We start from the raw sequence: 21656 nt of genomic DNA, 5'->3' as shown, positions 1-21656 counted from the left end.
AAGATAAATCGTTTTTCAAACGAATTAAGTCTGCACATTATTCTTACCCTTCTACTGTATAGGCTGTCAAGCTGCTGATGTTTGACATTAAAAGCTACCTGAGCTTCTAACTATATTGCCACCCTGTGGTTTGTCACTGACACACTATAATCCTAAATTACAGTAATATTATACAGAGTTATATAGGTCAATGTCTACTGGTTCACATTTGAATTGATAAACAATTATATTTACCAGCATTTAAGATGTTCTCCTCTGTGGTCCAGGATGTTCTGAATCTTGGTAGGAGTATTGCTGCTGCAATCAGCTCAGGCTCTTTCATGACGTCTCCAAAACGTTTCTGGATCCCTTGCTGCAGGGCGTGAACAAGAGGTGTACACATTTTGCAAGTTGACTCCAACCTCTTCAGCTTGTCCCGCAACTGGTAAGGTGTTGGCAGCAGGAGGCCCATATGCACAGATGATTCCCCTTGGAGGATATTAAGGACCATGGCAACAGGCTTCATCACAGCAGCATACTCGACCAAAAACCCAATTTCAGCTGGATTGAACCTATAAAAGATGTAACGATAAAAAAATTACTTATAGCTATTTCTGGTACAATGTGTTTATTATGCATTGTACATGTTAAATGCACAAATAAATAAAAATAAAATAAATTAGTTAAATGATTTCATTCAAGTCATCCACAATTGTCACACCACCATGCAAAGAAAACTTAGTTACTTGAGACAAGTGGAATCACCCATTAATCAGCAAGGCTTATTTATTTTTTATTATTCTTTTAAAACAAAATATACATTTTGTCAACTTACATCTTTATCTTTAATGCTGTGCAGACATTGCGAATTGCTTGTTCTCCTTGCTCTCGGTGAATGCGCACAATCATTTCTACAGCGAGGAACAGGGAGCTCCAGCGTGTCTGATTGGGTCGGAGAAACAGCAGCTTGCATTCACGTTCCACTGTTTCATGAGCCATGGTTGACCTGCTGGTTTTATTCCAAAGAGCATGACACTTTGCAAAAGCAGTCCGAGACAGCCTCTTGTAGGTTTCGTTTGCAGCTCCTCCTGCAGCAGTGGCATCAACTGTGGATATAAGATTGAGGAGATGGCATGCACACTTTTGGTGCCTTGGAAGTTGGTACTCAAGGCCTGTGTTGTCATCCAGAATAGCAGACACATCTTGACACTCCACCTCTGACTCACTCTGATCTTCTGTTGCATCATCAAGGGTGGAGTCACTCTCCTCTTGTACATTGATGGCTTCCTCCTTTTTCTCCTCACCATATAATCGAAAGGCCTTCAGGAAGTTTGAGCCACTGTCTGTTGTCGCCATGGTCACTTTTTCCCTGATGTGGTACTCAGAATGTATTTCCTCTAATGCAGCAGCACGGACATCAAACGTGTGCGAGCCTTTGACAGGTCTACAAGCCAATGCAGCGGAGTGCCTCTCCAGTGAGGTGTTGTCTATCCAGTGACAGGTGACACCTAAGTAGCTACGTTGTCTGGCAGACCAGCAGTCTGTTGTGGTAGCAACATAGTTCACAGCACTCAGCTTTTTGATGATTATGCTCTTCTTGTGTTTTGCAGCTTCTTGTATTCTTGTGCATAACGTTTTCCTTGTCATTACTGTTTGAGGTTGCAAGGTTTCTATCAAAGTCTTGAAGGATGGCGTCTCAACCACAGAAAATGGTTGGTTGGCCTCACATACAAAATGTAGCACCAGCTTGTCAAGCGTTGCTTGTGTTACCCGTCCTGCGGCAGCGAAGGCTGTGATTTTTGCATTTTTCACAAGAGTATCACTGGAAGAGGAGGACTTACGCTTTCTGTGGTTCTCTAGTAAGTCTGTGTACTTTGCCAGTTTGTTGGGGAGAACCCTCTGTGGATAAAAAAAAATCTGTAATTTTCATCATACACGTCAACTATGACAGACAAATTGAGAAATTTGTTTCCAGAAAATCACATTGTAGGATTTTTTATGAATTTATTTGCAAATTATGGTGGAAAATAAGTATTTGGTCACCTACAAACAAGCAAGATTTCTGGCTCTCACAGACCTGTAACTTCTTCTTTAAGAGGCTCCCCTGTCCTCCACTCGTTACCTGTATTAATGGCACCTGTTTGAACTTGTTATCAGTATAAAAGACACCTGTCCACAACCTCAAAACAGTCACACTCCAAACTCCACTATGGCCAAGACCAAAGAGCTGTCAAAGGAACCAGAAACAAAATTGTAGACCTGCACCAGGCTGGGAAGACTGAATCTGCAATAGGTAAGCAGCTTGGTTTGAAGAAATCAACTGTGGGAGCAATTATTATGAAATGGAAGACATACAAGACCACTGATAATCTCCCTCGATCTGGGGCTCCACGCAAGATCTCACCCCGTGGGGTCAAACTGATCACAAGAACGGTGAGCAAAAATCCCAGAACCACACGGGGGACCTAGTGAATGACCTGCAGAGAGCTGGGACCAAAGTAACAAAGCCTACCATCAGTAACACACTACGCCGCCGGGGACTCAAATCCTGCAGTGCCAGACGTGTCCCCCTGCTTAAGCCAGTACATGTCCAGGCCCGTCTGAAGTTTGCTAGAGTGCATTTGGATGATCCAGAAGAGGATTGGGAGAATGTCATATGGTCAGATGAAACCAAAATATAACTTTTTGGTAAAAACTCAACTTGTCGTGTTTGGAGGACAAAGAATGCTGAGTTGCATCCAAAGAACACCATACCTACTGTGAAGCATGGGGGTGGAAACATCATGCTTTGGGGCTGTTTTTCTGCAAAGGGACCAGGACGACTGATCCGTGTAAAGGAAAGAATGAATGGGGCCATGTATCGTGAGATTTTGAGTGAAAACCTCCTTCCATCAGCAAGGGCATTGAAGATGAAACGTGGCTGGGTCTTTCAGCATGACAATGATCCCAAACACACCGCCCGGGCAACAAAGGAGTGGCTTCGTAAGAAGCATTTCAAGGTCCTGGAGTGGCCTAGCCAGTCTCCAGATCTCAACCCCATAGAAAATCTTTGGAGGGAGTTGAAAGTCCGTGTTGCCCAGCGACAGCCCCAAAACATCACTGCTCTACAGGAGATCTGCATGGAGGAATGGGCCAAAATACCAGCAACAGTGTGTGAAAACCTTGTGAAGACTTACAGAAAACGTTTGACCTGTGTCATTGCCAACAAAGGGTATATAACAAAGTATTGAGTAACTTTTGTTATTGACCAAATACTTATTTTCCACCATAATTTGCAAATAAATTCATTAAAAATCCTACAATGTGATTTTCTGGATTTTTTTTCCTTCTAATTTTCTCTGTCATAGTTGACCTATGATGAAAATTACAGGCCTCTCTCATCTTTTTAAGTGGGAGAACTTGCACAGTTGGTGGCTGACTAAATATTTTTTTTCCCCCACTGTGTGTGTGTGTGTATATATATATATATATATATATATATATATACACACACACACACACACACACACACAGTATCTCACAAAAGTGAGTACACCCCTCACATTTTTGTAAATATTTGAGTATATCTTTTCATGCGACATCACTGAAGAAATTACACTTTGCTACAATGTAAAGTATTGAGTGTACAGCTTGTATAACAGTGTAAATTTGCTGTCCCCTCAAAATAACACAACACACAGCCATTAATGTCTAAATCGCTGGCAACAAAAGTGAGTACACCCCTAAGTGAAAATGTCCAAATTGGGCCCAAAGTGTCAATATTTTGTGTGGCCACCATCATTTTCCAGCACTGCCTTAACCCTCTTGGGCATGGAGTTCACCAGAGCTTCACAGGTTGCCACTGGAGTCCTCTTCCACTCCGCCATGACGACATCACGGAGCTGGTGGATGTTAGAGACCTTGCACTCCTTCACCTTCCGTTTGAGGATGCCCCACAGATACTCAATAGGGTTTAGGTCTGGAGACATGCTTGGCCAGTCCATCACCTTTACCCTCAGCTTCTTTAGCAAGGCAGTGGTCGTCTTTGAGGTGTGTTTGGGGTCGTTATCATGTTGGAATACTGCCCTGCGGCTCAGTCTCCGAAGGGAGGGGATCATGCTCTGCTTCAGTATGTCACAGTACATGTTGGCAGTAATGGTTCCCTCAATGAACTGTAGCTCCCCAGTGCCGGCAGCACTCATGCAGCCCCAGACCATGACACTCCCACCACCATGTTTGACTGTAGGCAAGACACTTGTCTTTGTACTCCTCACCTGGTTGCCGCCACACACGCTTGACACTATCTGAACCAAATAAGTTTATCTTGGTCTCATCAGACCACAGGACATGGTTCCAGTAATCCATGTCCTTAGTCTGCTTGTCTTCAGCAAACTGTTTGCGGTCTTTCTTGTGCATCATCTTTAGAAGAGGCTTCCTTCTGGGACGACAGCCATGCAGACCAATTTGGTGCAGTGTATGGTCTGAGCACTGACAGGCTGACCCCGACCCCTTCAACCGCTGCAGCAATGCTGGCAGCACTCATACGTCTATTTCCCAAAGACAACCTCTGGATATGACGCTGAGCACGTTCACTCAACTTCTTTGGTCGACCATGGTGAGGCCTGTTCTGAGTGGAACCTGTCCTGTTAAACCGCTGTATGGTCTTGGCCACCGTGCTGCAGCTCAGTTTCAGGGTCTTGGCAATCTTCTTATAGCCCAGGCCATCTTTATGTAGAGCAACAATTCTTTTTTTCAGATCCTCAAAGTTCTTTGCCATGAGGTGCCATGTTGAACTTCCAGTGACCAGTATGAGGGAGTGTGAGAGCGATGACACCACATTTTAACACACCTGCTCCCCATTCACACCTGAGACCTTGTAACACTAACGAGTGAACATTTTCACTTAGGGGTGTACTCACTTTTGTTGCCAGCGGTTTAGACATTAATGGCTGTGTGTTGAGTTATTTTGAGGGGACAGCAAAGGTACACTGTTATTCAAGCTGTACATTCACTACTCTACAATGTAGCAAAGTGTCATTTCTTCAGTGTTGTCACATGAAAAGATATACTCAAATATTTACAAAAATGTGAGGGGTGTACTCACTTTTGTGAGATACTGTATATATGTGTATATGTTTGGGAGGGAACAGCTATGTGTTTGATATTTTCTAAGAAGTGATATGTGTCCCTAAAATAACTGGGGTGCTTAGTGGAGGGGGGGTTGATATAATTAAGATGTTGTAGGGCTCACTGTTGCAGTCAGAAACAATTTCTCTTCCGGGGGGAACCTCAACGGGAACTATCCAGGTGTCTGGTTCTTTGTGTATACACCCATTCAATTGGTTGGCACTTAAATAGCCTTTGGGGGTTGAGTAGTCAAGTTGAAGCCGCAGTAGTGAATTTACTTGGCTTTGACGGCATTCTCGGTCTTCTTGGGGAGTAGCACCGCCCGGATGTTGGGTCCTCGTCGTTACAGAAGGCCAGCTGCAGGTGACAGGGGATGATGTGAGTTTTGGTGTTAGCTTCACACGCTAACGGCGAAGCTAACAGCTAATACCGGAGCAAACAGCGAATCAAACGGGCCTGGAGGCCATTTGTGGTCGAGGCGAGAAGGGATACAGCTACGTCCGTGTTTGGTTGTATTTGGAAGGGACTAGTTCGCTTCATGTGGACTCTTCATTTGGACTGGACTGACTGACTCGACATGTAGGCGGGGCTCGGGAGCTTCAGAGCTAAGGGCAGGGCTACAGATTAGGTGTCCCTAAAGAACCGCTTGTCTAACAGTAGTTCCGCATTACATTAATTAATTTGCACTCAAGTTTTATTTATTTTTATACTGTGTATTCTCCGTGTAAATTCATGTACCGTACCGAGACGCCCGTACCATTTCGGTTCAATACAAATACATGTACCGTTCCACCCCTACATCCAACTGTAATCAAAATTGCCACAGCCATAGTTTCAGTAAATGTGATTAGTATATGTTCTCCCTTTCATTTTTTAAAGGATGATATGGATGAGCCAGACCTGTGGGATGCATCAGTGGTCCTCCTTACAACAGTCAGTGATGATGCCACAAGCCCAGTTCACTACCACCCAGTGAGAGTCTCTGTCGTCCTAGAGGGTGATGCGGTTGTCAATCTCCCCAGTCTTGCTGATGCCTTCCTGGTAATGTTCGGCCTGATTTATGCACTACATCTCAGCCATCCCAAGGGACTGACAAACACTTTTGAGTTCACACAGAAAATCTTACTTGGTCTTGATGACTCTAACCTGTCACCCAAGCTGCAGAATCTTAAAAATGAGCTGATGTTGTATGTGTAACTGAAGATCCAAAAAGGAGTGTTTGGATTCTGATGGCTCACTCTGTTAGAGCATAGTCCATAATGAGAATATGTCATGTCAGGTCCATGTTGAATACTGTTCAACTGTTTATGTTAAAGTTGCTGCTCTACTCAACGGGTTTTCAGCCAAATGGCACAAAGTACACACTGTCTTTGTACGTTTTAATGTACATTTAATTGTTGTTAAACTGAAATTCAGGGTTGAATTAAGTGTTTATATATGGAGGATATTTTTATTCATAATTCAAATTGAAAGGCCAAAGGGAAAACGAAGCGAGATCAAATTAAAAATATTATTATTTTACTACACTACTAGGAAAAATCATGCCATAATTAAATTTAAAAAGTCAAATTTAAAATGCAAAGCTTCAACTGTCAGCTGGAAGTCGTTTCAGACCCTCCCACCAGCCGTTGGGCCATGCCTCCTCATTTAAATTGACACCTGTCACTTCTAAATGAAAAGCTTAAATCAAAATGTAAAAGGTGAATCTGAAAATGTCAATGTCAAATGTAAAACGTAAAATTCAAAAGATAAAATGTCAAATTGAAAATTATAAAGGGGAAAGGCTAAAATAAAACAATTATATTTTAGATTTTAATTGAAGTATTTCCATTTTAAGCTTTTACATCATACATTTTATTATGGCATGATTTTTCCTAGTAGCGTAGTAAAATAATACTATTAATTTGATCATGCTTCTTTTTCTCTTTGGACTTTCAATTTTAATTATAAATAAATATATCCTCCATATTTATACACTATGGCATTTTGTTTTTAAAAGGTGTACTATATAGCTTTGGGAAGTACATTTTTATCAGAAAGGAAAGCTCTTCATTGATACATTTTCATAAATAAATAAACTGTCCTCAAAGTTTCAGGCTACTTTACTTTAGTAAAGTAGCTACCTTTCTAGTTGGAAACAGTGTTATAGGGACTTTATTTTCTTCTGAGGATGGGATGTTTATTCAGTTATGGAAATGGTTAAATAATTTTTATTGTCTTATTAATATTATTAATTTTGCTTTTCGAGTTTGAATTAATTTTCTAAAACTATACAGTGCACCCTGAAGTTGCTAGATTTGAACCAGATAGCCAAAGGAAGGCTAAACACTGCCTTTGTACATGTTAATGTACCGTTTTGAAATTTTAGCCGTTTTAGTTGTGAAGAATTTACAAGCAATTTGTTTATATATTGCTGCACTGCAAGTTTACAACCAGATGGCCAAAAGTGTGCCTTTGTAATTGTTTATTTAATTATATTTTTAATTCTTAATTATTTGTATTACTATTATTGTTATATTACTATTATTATTAAATAGATTGTTTCATTTTGTGCTAAAAGGCACAGGTGTGGGCAAATAATCTTTCTAAACAAATGTTTGGTCACCACCCAAGACTTGCTGATGCCGTCCTGGTAATGTTGTATTAACAGTTTATAAGCTATTTGTGATATGATGATATTTTCTTAATGTAATTTTAGCTTTTCTGAGTTTGAATATGTTCTACTATTACATAGTTCATCTTAAAGTATAAACAAAATGCCCAGAAGTAGACTTGTTAATTGTTATTTTTATTAATGTTTTTTTATTTCATATTTTTTTGCTAAAAGACTGGGCAAGAAAAGTTTATACTAAACATCTGAATAGATGATGTTTTTTTGTTTGACCTTTAAGTCAAGAGTACTTATTATTTTTAAGGCAATCAGTTGCCACAAATATTTTAAGTTTGGTGGTAAATGATTTTGAGTTGTAACAAGTCTATGTTTTTGAGTTATGGGTAATCAGAAGATTGATTGAAAAAACGAATAAATGTTAAGTTAACTCAGGATATTTATGTTTCATTTTCATGCTTGAAATTATTAAGTTCTCTTGAGATATTGCAATGAGAAAGATGAATAAATATTCTGAGTAGCATAAACTGAAAATGTTTGAGTTGGCTTAATCAGTAAATTTAATTGAATTATAATTAAAAATTACATTTATCATGAACTCCAAATATATAAGCAATGATATACTCAAATGTTTGAGTTTATGAACTCAAGAACTGTGGCAACGGATTGCCTCACTTTCTTAAAGTTCTGCTTACTTATTCGGGTTTACAGTGATATGTCTGTGCTACGTGCAGGCAGCTAGTATAATTATTGTTTGTGAAGTAAGTATGGTGATTATTATTAAGGTTCTGGTCGTCTGAGATACAAACAAGTAGGCTATCCAATATCAAGACATATGTATTTTTCTATTAGTGTATTTGAGTTTGTTCTGTCGTTTCTGGATGATTAAATTGAAATTGCATCCAACTTTATATGGCTTGTTTTAGATATAGTGATATTTGAGAATTGATTTCATTTCAAATAACTGAAAGTGAGAGGTTGTAATCTGAATAAAGGGGGGAAATGCCATTTATTGAACGTGGTGAGACAGTCTTACACATTTCTAGAGAACCAGTTCGGATTTAAGTATAACTTTTGTATGACTGAAGCTTTTAGTGGTAGGTCCAAGCTTAAAATATTTAATCAATTCTGTCCTCTCTATTGATATTCATTTTATAAATAGGCCCGTTTAATTTTGTCTGGCTTGCTGTTCCAAATCAAATGGAATATTTATTTTTCATATCAATTAAAAAACTGTTCGCTAGGTGTAGGCAAGACCGTAAACTGGGATAATACTATAGAGTTAATCAGTGTAATGTGAGGCTTCTTGTTTGCACGGGCAATGTCTCCGGCCAACTCCAGGATCTCAGCAGTCAGGCACTCGAGCACGGCAGCCAGGTAGACTGGTGCGACAGCACCCACACGCTCGGCATAGTTGCCTTTGCGCATCAGCCTGGGCATCTCGTAATCCATCTTGATTTAAATGTTTATGTAAAATGTGTTCCCAACATTGAAAGAATGTCTGTGTTTGTGTGTGATTTTTTTATTCCAGGAAGATGAAGGGGGTGATGTCCTGCAGGACCTATCAAAACATGCAAGGAAAATCGTTGTGTACTAACCTGGGATATTTACGTTAAGGGTTATGTTTACCAATAGATGACAGTATTGACTCAATACGGGGTTTGCTTTCCGCTATCCGTAGCCGTTCAAATGTCTGACATATAACCGTGCTCGAGAAAGCCACAGGTAGCGTAATGTATTTCAGCAGATTTCGTGCGTTTCTGTGTGAAAAGACACGAATTTATGTGCTACTTAATTCGTGCGAAAAGACACCAATTTAACCAGTAAGCTACACACAACAAGCATAAACGGATAGCCTATTTTTCTTTATTATAGTTGTGAATATACATAAATGTTGTCTTTATTTAATAATGTTTCAAACATTGTAGTTGTATGCCTATGTACTGTTTGAGATTTTCTGAACATAATTTGTGAGAAAATACACACATTTACGTGGGATTTTTTTTAAAATTACATTTACATTTTAGCAGATGCTCTTATCCAGAGCGACTTACAGGAGCATTTAGGGTTAAGTGCGTTGCTTAAGGGCACATCGACAGATTTTTCACCTAGTCGGCCCGGGGACTAGAACCAGCGACCTTTCGGTTACTGGCACAACGCTCTTACCCACTAAGCTACCTGCCACCCTTATTAATGTTAACGCTGTTTTCTATGCTTGATTTCGATTAATACTTTAATACTTTGGGATACTGGTGCACTTTTGGTCAGAAAGGCCCCTTTTCCGTGTAGGCAACAGTACACGATTTTCTTCATAATGCATTTCATATTTCGTAGAGTCTAAATTACACAATTTTCTTCATAATTCATTTAATACATGTTAAAGAGGTTAATGTAAAAATAATGAAATGTCGGCTTTCACTTATGGCACTTCCAAGGCCTTTCTATTATGGTTATGTCAATCATATTATACACTTGTTGTAACACGTTCAACCAGTTAGCAAGTCAGAAATGTCCGTTTCTTGGTACCGACTAGCACTTGAATGCTGTATTATGCCAACTTCACATTCTCGTGGAAAATGGGAAGTTGTAACTCCCACATGATTGTGTTCAATTGGTTTTGAAGTCGGAACAATTCTTAAACCAATAAGATTGGCAACAACATTTTCACTATTTCTCACTTGTAATTCCTACTTGGAGGGTCATTCAAGTGAAACTTCCCAGTCGGAACTAGGTATTTCCGATAACTCTGATAGCACCCTGAACACGACATTAATATGTGTGATCGACAACAGTAGGGTCTGGGTCCCGGCGTGTCCAGTCCCCATACCCATTCCATAGGAGTGAGTGTCAGTAGTCTACTATATGTCCGTGCTATGTGAAGTAAGTATGGTGATTATTATTAAGGTTCTGGTCGTCTGAGATACCAACAAGTAAGGCTATACAACATACAATATCAATACATATATATTTTCTCCTATTAGTGTATTTGAGTTTGTTCTGTCGTTTCTGGATGATTTAATTGAAATTGCAACCAACTTTCTATGGCTTGTTTTAGATATAGTGATATTTGAGAGATTATTTCATTTCAAATAACTGAAAGTGAGAGGTTGTAATTTGAATAAAGGGGGGAAATGCCATTACTGAACATGTGGTGATTAGAACAAAAGATTTCACTCTTGACCTTGGCGAATATTATCGCGCGGCAGTGTCCTAATGCCTGCGCGCAGTGGACTATTGGCATCGTTTGCCATAGCAGGCTGGCATTAGATTAGAACATAAGATTTCACTCTTGACTTCAGCGACTATTATTGCGCATAAAGGGCCGGCAGTGTACTTTTGCGCGCACATTGTGCTTTTGCCTGCGCGCAGTGTGCAGTTGCATCCGCGCAGTGTACTATTGGCCTCGTTTGCCATAGCAGGCTAGCATTAAATTATAACACAAGATTTCACTCTTGACTTCAGCGACTATTATTGCGCATAAAGGGCCGGCAGTGTACTTTTGCGCGCACATTGTGCTTTTGCCTGCGCGCAGTGTGCAGTTGCATCCGCGCAGTGTACTATTGGCCTCGTTTGCCATAGCAGGCTAGCATTAAATTATAACACAAGATTTCACTCTTGACTTTGGCGACTATTATTGCGTGTAAAGTCCGGCAGTGATCTATTGTTTTGGGCGCGCAGTGTATTATTGCGGGCGCACGCAAAGTGTATTGTTTTTTGGCGTACAGTGTGTTTTATGGGAGCGCAGTGTATTGTTTTGGGCGCGCAGTGTACTGTTTTGGGTGCGCGGTCAAAAAAAAAGAGAAGCAAAGCATCCCTTCCGATAGCGGACAGAGGAGGCCTCCGTAACGGGCCAATCGGGGTGGTGGGGAGATGGTGTCCAATCAGCAGATGCCACTGCCGGCTTTATACATTTCACATGGACATTTCGAGGCTATACTCCGACTGTCTAAGAAGGAAGCTAGCGCCATGGCCAGAACAGAGCAAACCGCTCGCAAATCCACCCGTGGCAAAGCCTACAGGATGCAGCTCGCCGCCAAGGCTGCGCGCAGGAGAGCCTCCCCGTTACAGGCCCGGCACCGTGTCTCAGAGAGATCCGTCGTTACCAAAGCTCAACTGAGCTGCTCATCCGCAATGTGCCCTTCCAGCGCCTGGGGAGAAAAATCGCCCTGTTCTTCAAGACCGACCTGCGCTTCCAGAGCTCCGCCGTGATGGCCCTGCAGTAGGCCAGCGAGGCTTACCTGGTCGGTCTGTTTGAGGACACCAAACTGTGTGCCATCCACGCAAAGAGGGTGCATATCGTGCCCTAGGACATCGAGCTGGCCCGCCTTATTTGCAGAGAGCGCGCGTAAAATATGAACTGATCTCCAAAATCCCACCTCAATATTTCCATCAAAAAGGCATAATTGATCTATTTATAAGTGGTCCTCTGTAGCTCAATTGGTAGAGCATGGCGCTTGTAACGCCAGGGTAGTGGGTTCCATCCCTGGGACCACCCATACGTAAACAAGTATGCGCACATGACTGTAAATCGCTTTGGATAAAAGCGTCTGCTAAATGGCATATTATTATTATATACGCGCACGTCTACATTTCTCACCATGTATGTTGTTAACTAACCTGTCTAAAATCTACCTATTGCACGTTTTACTTGCCTGAGGCGTTGAAATAAAAGGCATCAATCCAAATGGATTATCTACAATAGTCAAAGTCGCATGGCCAAATCAGGAAGGCTCCGCGCATGCGTTGCTGTATTCAGCACGGTTGAATGCATTCAGAGTCAGAGGTTGAGGATGTGTCTCTCTGGCGCGAGGTAAGCTTGGCTTATGTGGGTAGAGTAGCCAAAAATTGTACTCAAGTAAAAATACTGTTACTTCAGAATAATATGACTCAAGTAAAAGTAAAAAGTAGTCATCCAAATAATTACTTGAGTAAGAGTAAAAAAGTACTCAAGTACTGAGTAACTGTTGAGATACTTGAGTTTATTTTTTAACACAAGACAACAATCAGACAGACAAAAATACAAAATAATCATCTTTAGGCAAATTATAGTTCATCCATTTTAATAAAAATAAATGAAAATGAATTACAAAATAGCTTAAATTAAAATAATTCAGGTAAATTCAAGTACTTATCAAATAAAATAATAATAATAAATAACTAAGCAACACACATTTCCAAACGTTTATACTTTTTTTTACCAGGCAGAACTAGAATGAGGCAGCCCATAACCTGTGTATGTGTGTAACTCCACGGTGACAGAACAACATTTACATTTTACATTATTTAGCAGACGCTCTTATCCAGAGCGACTTACAGTTAGTGCATACATTATTCTTTTTTTTTCATACTGGCCCCCCGTGGGAATCGAACCCACAACCCTGGCGTTGCAAACGCCATGCTCTACCAACTGAGCTACCTCCCTGCCGGCCATTCCCTCCCTTACCGCTGTAGCTCCTGAGTGGCGCAGTGGTCTAAGGCACTGCTTTGCAGTGCTAACTGTGCCACTAGAGATCCTGGTTTGAATCCAGGCTCTGTTGCAGCCAGCCGCGACCTGAAGACTCATGAGCGGTGCATAATTGGCCCAGCGTCGTCCAGGGTAGGGAAGGGAATGGCCGGCAGGGATGTAGCTCAGTTGATAGAGCATGGCGTTTGCTATGCCAGGGTTGTGGGTTTGATTCCCACGGGGGACCAGTATAAAAAAATATATATATATATATATATCTATTCACTAACTGTAAGGAAAATCGTTGTGTACTAACCTGGGATATTTACGTTAAGGATTATGTTTACCAATCGATGACAGTATTGACTCAATACGGGGTTTAGTTTCCCCTATCCGTCGCCGTTTAAATGTCTGACATATAACCATGCTCGAGAAAACCACAGGTAGCATAATGTATTTCAGCAGATTTCGTGCGTTTCTGTGTGAAAAGACACTAATTTATGTGCTACTTAATTCGTGCGAAAAGACAGCAATTTAACACACAACAACCATAAACGGATAGCCTATTTTTCTTTATTTTCTTTATTATGGCTAATTAAACGTTATGAATTTACAGAAATGTTGTCTTTATTTAATAATGTTTCAAACATTGTAGTTGTATGCCTATGTACTGTTTGAGATTTTCTGAACATAATTTGTGAGAAAATACACACATTTACGTGCAACTTAATTCGTGGGAAAAATTGTTTTATTAATGCTAAAGCTGTTTTCTATGCTTGATTTCGATTAATACTTTGGGATACTGGTGCACTTTTGGTCAGAAAGGCCCCTTTTCCGTGTAGACAACAGTACACGATTTTCTTCATAATGCATTTCATATTTCGTAGAGTCTAAATTACACAATTTTCTTCATTATTCATTTAATACATGTTAAAGAGGTTAATGTAAAAATAATGAAATATGTCGGCTTTCACTTATGGCACTTCCAAGGCCTTTCTATTGTGGTTATGTCAATCATATTATATACTTAGGCTATTGTAACGCTGCTCAACCAGTTAGCAAGTCAGAAATGTCCGTTTCCTAGTACCGACTAGCACTTGAATGCTGTATTATGCCAACTTCACATTCTCGTGGAAAATGGGAAGTTGTAACTCCCACATGATTGTGTTCAAGTGGTTTTGAAGTCGGAACAATTCTTAAACCAATAAGATTGGCAACAACATTTTCACTATTTCTCAATTGTAATTCCTACTTGGAGGGTCATTCAAGTGAAACTTCCCAGTCGGAACTAGGTATTTCCGATAACTCTGATAGCACCCTGAACACGACATTAATATGTGTGATCGACAACAGTAGGGTCTGGGTCCCGGCGTGTCCAGTCCCCATACCCATTCCATAGGAGTGAGTGTCAGTAGTCTACTATATGTCCGTGCTATGTGAAGTAAGTATGGTGATTATTATTAAGGTTCTGATCGTCTGAGATACCAACAAGTAAGGCTATACAACATACAATATCAATAAATATATATTTTCTCCTATTAGTGTATTTGAGTTTGTTCTGTCGTTTCTGGATGATTTAATTGAAATTGCAACCAACTTTCTATGGCTTGTTTTAGATATAGTGATATTTGAGAGATTATTTCATTTCGAATAACTGAAAGTGAGAGGTTGTAATTTGAATAAAGGGGGGAAATGCCATTACTGAACATGTGGTGATTAGAACAAAATATTTTACTCTTGACTTTGGCGAATATTATCCTGCGGCAGTGTCCTAATGCCTGCGCGCAGTGGACTATTGGCATCGTTTGCCATAGCAGGCTGGCATTAGATTAGAACATAAGATTTCACTCTTGACTTCAGCGACTATTATTGCGCATAAAGGGCCGGCAGTGTACTTTTGCGCGCACAATGTGCTTTTGCCTGCGCGCAGTGTGCAGTTGCATCCGCGCAGTGTACTATTGGCCTCGTTTGCCATAGCAGGCTAGCATTAAATTATAACACAAGATTTCACTCTTGACTTCAGCGACTATTATTGCGCATAAAGGGCCGGCAGTGTACTTTTGCGCGCACATTGTGCTTTTGCCTGCGCGCAGTGTGCAGTTGCATCCGCGCAGTGTACTATTGGCCTCGTTTGCCATAGCAGGCTAGCATTAAATTATAACACAAGATTTCACTCTTGACTTTGGCGACTATTATTGCGTGTAAAGGCCGGCAGTGAACTATTGTTTTGGGTGCGAATTGTATTATTGCGGGCGCACGCAAAGTGTATTGTTTTTTGCCGTACAGTGTGTTTTATGGGCGCGCAGTGTATTGTTTTGGGCGCGCAGTGTACTGTTTTGGGTGCGCGGTCAAAAAAAAAGAGAAGCAAAGCATCCCTTTTGATAGCCGACAGAGGCGGCCTCCGTAACGGGCCAATCGGGGTGGTGGGGAGATGGTGTCCAATCAGCAGATGCCACTGCCGGCTTTATACATTTCACATGGGCATTTCGAGGCTATACTCCGACTGTCTAAGAAGGAAGCTAGCGCCATGGCCAGAACCAAGCAAACCGCTCGCAAATCCACCCGTGGCAAAGCCTACAGGATGCAGCTCGCCGCCAAGGCTGCGCGCAGGAGAGCCTCCCCGTTACAGGCCCGGCACCGTGTCTCAGAGAGATCCGTCATTACCAAAGCTCCACTGAGCTGCTCATCCGCAATGTGCCCTTCCAGCACCTGGGGAGAAAAATCGCCCTGTTCTTCAAGACCGACCTGCGCTTCCAGAGCTCCGCCAGGATGGCCCTGCAGGAGGCCAGCGAGGCTTACCTGGTCGGTCTGTTTGAGGACACCAAACTGTGTGCCATCCACGCAAAGAGGGTGCATATCGTGCCCTAGGACATCGAGCTGGCCCGCCTTATTTGCAGAGAGCGCGCGTAAAATATGAACTGATCTCCAAAATCCCACCTCAATATTTCCATCAAAAAGGCATAATTGATCTATTTATACGTGGTCCTCTGTAGCTCAATTGGTAGAGCATGGCGCTTGTAACGCCAGGGTAGTGGGTTCCATCCCTGGGACCACCCATACGTAAACATGTATGCGCACATGACTGTAAATCGCTTTGGATAAAAGCGTCTGCTAAATGGCATATTATTATTATATACGCGCACGTCTACATTTCTCACCATGTATGTTGTTAACTAACCTGTCTAAAAGCTACGTATTGCACGTTTTACTTGCCTGAGGCGTTGAAATAAAAGGCATCAATCCAAATGGATTATCTACAATAGTCAAAGTCGCATGGCCAAATCAGGAAGGCTCCGCGCATGCGTTGCTGTATTCAGCACGGTTGAATTCATTCAGAGTCAGAGGTTGAGGATGTGTCTCTCTGGCGGGAGGTAAGCTTGGCTTATGTGGGTAGAGTAGCCAAAAATTGTACTCAAGTAAAAATACTGTTACTTCAGAATAATATGACTCAAGTAAAAGTAAAAAGTAGTCATCCAAATAATTACTTGAGTAAGAGTAAAAAAGTACTTGGTGAAAAAACTACTCAAGTACTGAGTAACTGTTGAGATACTTGAGTTTATTTTTTAACACAAGACAACAATCAGACAGACAAAAATACAAAATAATCATCTTTAGGCAAATTATAGTTCATCCATTTTAATAAAAATAAATGAAAATGAATTACAAAATAGCTGAAATTAAAATAATTCAGGTAAATTCAAGTACTTATCAAATAAAATAATAATAATAAATAACTAAGCACAAGTAACACACATTTCCAAACGTTTATACTTTTTTTTACCAGGCAGAACTAGAATGAGGCAGCCGATAAACTGTGTATGTGTGTAACTCCACGGTGACAGAACAACATTTACATTTTACATTATTTAGCAGACGCTCTTATCCAGAGCGACTTACAGTTAGTGCATACATTATTCTTTTTTTTCATACTGACCCCCGTGGGAATCGAACCCACAACCCTGGCGTTGCAAACGCCATTCTCTACCAACTGAGCTACCTCCCTGCCGGCCATTCCCTCCCCTACCGCTGTAGCTCCTGAGTGGCGCAGTGGTCTAAGGCACTGCTTTGCAGTGCTAACTGTGCCACTAGAGATCCTGGTTTGAATCCAGGCTCTGTTGCAGCCAGCCGCGACCTGGAGACTCATGAGCGGCGCACAATTGGCCCAGCGTCGTCCAGGGTAGGGAAGGGAATGGCCGGCAGGGATGTAGCTCAGTTGATAGAGCATGGCGTTTGCAATGCCAGGGTTTTGGGTTTGATTCCCACGGGGGGCCAGTATAAAAAATATATATATATATATATCTATTCACTAACTGTAAGGAAAATCGTTGTGTACTAACCTGGGATATTTACGTTAAGGATTATGTTTACCAATCGATGACAGTATTGACTCAATACGGGGTTTGCTTTCCCCTATCCGTCGCCGTTTAAATGTCTGACATATAACCGTGCTCGAGAAAACCACAGGTAGCATAATGTATTTCAGCAGATTTCGTGCGTTTCTGTGTGAAAAGACACAAATTTATGTGCTACTTAATTCGTGCGAAAAGACAGCAATTTAACACACAACAACCATAAACGGATAGCCTATTTTTCTTTATTTTCTTTATTATGGCTAATTAAACGTTATGAATATACAGAAATGTTGTCTTTATTTAATAATGTTTCAAACATTGTAGTTGTATGCCTATGTACTGTTTGAGATTTTCTGAACATCATTTGTGAGAAAATACACACATTTACGTGCAACTTAATTTGTGGGAAATATTGTTTTATTAATGCTAACGCTGTTTTCTATGCTTGATTTCGATTAATACTTTGGGATACTGGTGCACTTTTGGTCAGAAAGGCCCCTTTTCCGTGTAGGCAACAGTACACGATTTTCTTCATAATGCATTTCATATTTCGTAGAGTCTAAATTACACAATTTTCTTCATTATTCATTTAATACATGTTAAAGAGGTTAATGTAAAAATAATGAAATATGTCGGCTTTCACTTATGGCACTTCCAAGGCCTTTCTATTGTGGTTATGTCAATCATATTATATACTTAGGCTATTGTAACGCGTTCAACCAGTTAGCAAGTCAGAAATGTCCGTTTCCTAGTACCGACTAGCACTTGAATGCTGTATTATGCCAACTTCACATTCTCGTGGAAAATGGGAAGTTGTAACTCCCACATGATTGTGTTCAAGTGGTTTTGAAGTCGGAACAATTCTTAAACCAATAAGATTGGCAACAACATTTTCACTATTTCTCACTTGTAATTCCTACTTGGAGGGTCATTCAAGTGAAACTTCCCAGTCGGAACTAGGTATTTCCGATAACTCTGATAGCACCCTGAACACGACATTAATATGTGCGATCGACAACAGTAGGGTCTGGGTCCCGGCGTGTCCAGTCCCCATACCCATTCCATAGGAGTGAGTGTCAGTAGTCTACTATATGTCCGTGCTATGTGAAGTAAGTATGGTGATTATTATTAAGGTTCTGATCGTCTGAGATACCAACAAGTAAGGCTATACAACATACAATATCAATAAATATATATTTTCTCCTATTAGTGTATTTGAGTTTGTTCTGTCGTTTCTGGATGATTTAATTGAAATTGCAACCAACTTTCTATGGCTTGTTTTAGATATAGTGATATTTGAGAGATTATTTCATTTCAAATAACTGAAAGTGAGAGGTTGTAATTTGAATAAAGGGGGAAATGCCATTACTGAACATGTGGTGATTAGAACAAAATATTTTACTCTTGACTTTGGCGAATATTATCGCGCGGCAGTGTCCTAATGCCTGCGCGCAGTGGACTATTGGCATCGTTTGCCATAGCAGGCTGGCATTAGATTAGAACATAAGATTTCACTCTTGACTTCAGCGACTATTATTGCGCATAAAGGGCCGGCAGTGTACTTTTGCGCGCACAATGTGCTTTTGCCTTCGCGCAGTGTGCAGTTGCATCCGCGCAGTGTACTATTGGCCTCGTTTGCCATAGCAGGCTAGCATTAAATTATAACACAAGATTTCACTCTTGACTTCAGCGACTATTATTGCGCATAAAGGGCCGGCAGTGTACTTTTGCGCGCACATTGTGCTTTTGCCTGCGCGCAGTGTGCAGTTGCATCCGCGCAGTTTACTATTGGCCTCGTTTGCCATAGCAGGCTAGCATTAAATTATAACACAAGATTTCACTCTTGACTTTGGCGACTATTATTGCGTGTAAAGGCCGGCAGTGATCTATTGTTTTGGGCGCGCAGTGTATTATTGCGGGCGCACGCAAAGTGTATTGTTTTTTGGCGTACAGTGTGTTTTATGGGCGCGCAGTGTATTGTTTTGGGCGCGCGGTCCAAAAAAAAGAGAAGCAAAGCATCCCTTCCGATAGCCGCCAGAGGAGGCCTCCGTAACGGGCCAATCGGGGTGGTGGGGAGATGGTGTCCAATCAGCAGATGCCACTGCCGGCTTTATACATTTCACATGGGCATTTCGAGGCTATACTCCGACTGTCTAAGAAGGAAGCTAGCGCCATGGCCAGAACCAAGCAAACCGCTCGCAAATCCACCCGTGGCAAAGCATACATGATGCAGCTCGCCGCCAAGGCTGCGCGCAGGAGAGCCTCCCCGTTACAGGCCCGGCACCGTGGCTCTGAGAGAGATCCGTCGTTACCAGAAGTCCACTGAGCTACTCATCCGCAAGCTGCCCTTCCAGCACCTGGTTAGAGAAATCGCCCAGGATTTCAAGACCGACCTGCGCTTCCAGAGCTCCGCCGTGATGGCCCTGCAGGAGGCTAGCGAGGCTTACCTGGTCGGCCTGTTCGAGGACACCAACCTGTGCGCCATCCACGCCAAGCGGGTGACCATCATGCCCAAGGACATTCAGCTGGCCCGCCGTATTCGCGGAGAGCGCGCATAAATGACGATGACCTTAACTCGAAAATCCCCCAAAGGCTCTTTTAAGAGCCCCCTCCATATTTCCATCAAAAAGGCACAATTGTTCCATGTATACACGCACCTCTACATTAGCCACCATGTATGTTGTTCACTAACACGTCTAAAAGCTACGTATTGCACCTTTTAGTTGCCTGAAGTCTAGCTTCAATGTTTGTGTGTGTGTGTGTGTGTGTGTGTGTATATACACAACCATCTGTTATCATCCACTTCCTTTGAACTATAGTAGCACAGTAAAATGCTTTACAAAGGAGGGGGAAAAGAAACGAGTGATAATATAGGCCGAATAGTAACAACATTTGTGTTCAGATGAATAATTGACACTATTAGTTGTGTGTAATAATAGCCTTGCATGCAGTCCAGAAAAAACATTGCATGCCAACTTACTTTGAAAGTCCCATGTTGCAGTGCTGCTGAGAGACTCATGCAGAGGCCAACACTTTACAGTGGAGCACGGAGGCCATCTTGTGGTTAAATGTGGGTACTGCACATCATGGTGATTCCCTTTCAGTATTTTCTCTTTAGGCCAGCGTTTCCCAAACGCGGTCCTGGGGTCCCCAAGGGGTGCGCGTTTTGCGTTTTGCCCTAGCACTCCACAGCTGATTCTAATACTCCAGCTTGATGATGATGAGTTTATTATTTGAAGCAGCTGTGTAGTGCTAGGGCAAAAATTCCCAAAACGTGCCCCGAGTTTGGGAAACCCTGCTTTAGGCTAATACTAGCCTATTAGGATGACTTGGTTCGATCGCTTTAATGGCAACTGCAGAACTCTGGTTTTCACTAATTACGTGTCCCAGGTCACCATTATGAATCCAATAGCAAAACAAATGTTTCAAAATTGCTCAATAGTGAAAAAAGGCCAGGAAACGATGGGTTCTCAGCAATATTTCACCAACAACCAATCACTATTCAAGCATAGACATTAGGATCATCAACAAATATTCCTAAGTCATACTACAAAAGGGTTGTAACGAAATGGATTTGTCTGTTCAATGCAAGTTCAACGTCAAAGAAAGAGTGCATCACCACAACAAACGTGTCTTTAGATATACTGTAAAAAATGACTTTGTGGAATGTACTCAAGATATTACAGTCAACAAAAGCACACGTCGTATTATTGAGTAGATCTTTTTGCTTGTTTTTATGAGTAGATAAGCTTGAGTAAGTTGTTTAGATGTGGTCCAATACATAGAGTAAAGATGAGAGGTAAAAAATGATTATATTACGTTGATTCAACTCAAATAGACATTGTGTTATTTTACCTGAATGATTCATCCTATTATGTATTTAGACCAAGTCAGAAAAATTTTCACATTTTTTTACTTTGGATTCACTCAATCAGATCCCTTAAGAGAAAAGGTATCCGGACACCGGGAATCCATTTATTTAAACATCAACGGTTTGCAAAACATCTGTTATTATGAGATGAGAAATTACGGATTTGCAATCAACACTGCAGGTAAATCCTGATTGCTGCAGGTAGGCAAAACCGTAGAAATAGGAACTACAACACTAACTAGTATAGGATCTCTGTGGGCAGAACCACTACTTACGAGAGATACAATGGAGCTTCAA

General features: G+C 41.3%; 3 pseudogenes; all 3 read left to right on the top strand.

Moving 5' to 3' along the window:
- The first annotated feature begins 11659 nt into the window (after positions 1-11659).
- Positions 11660-12042, top strand: LOC121549197 (annotated as a pseudogene).
- A 3621-nt stretch (positions 12043-15663) lies between these two features.
- On the top strand, positions 15664-16046 carry LOC121548455 (annotated as a pseudogene).
- Positions 16047-19661: 3615 nt separating this feature from the next.
- Positions 19662-20046, top strand: LOC121549353 (annotated as a pseudogene).
- Positions 20047-21656: the final 1610 nt, after the last annotated feature.

This window comes from Coregonus clupeaformis, unplaced genomic scaffold (assembly GCF_020615455.1).
Source record: "Coregonus clupeaformis isolate EN_2021a unplaced genomic scaffold, ASM2061545v1 scaf0367, whole genome shotgun sequence".
Lineage (NCBI taxonomy): Eukaryota > Metazoa > Chordata > Actinopteri > Salmoniformes > Salmonidae > Coregonus > Coregonus clupeaformis.
The sequence above is the reverse complement of the archived record's forward strand: the minus strand, read 5'-3'. Positions and strand labels throughout refer to the sequence as shown.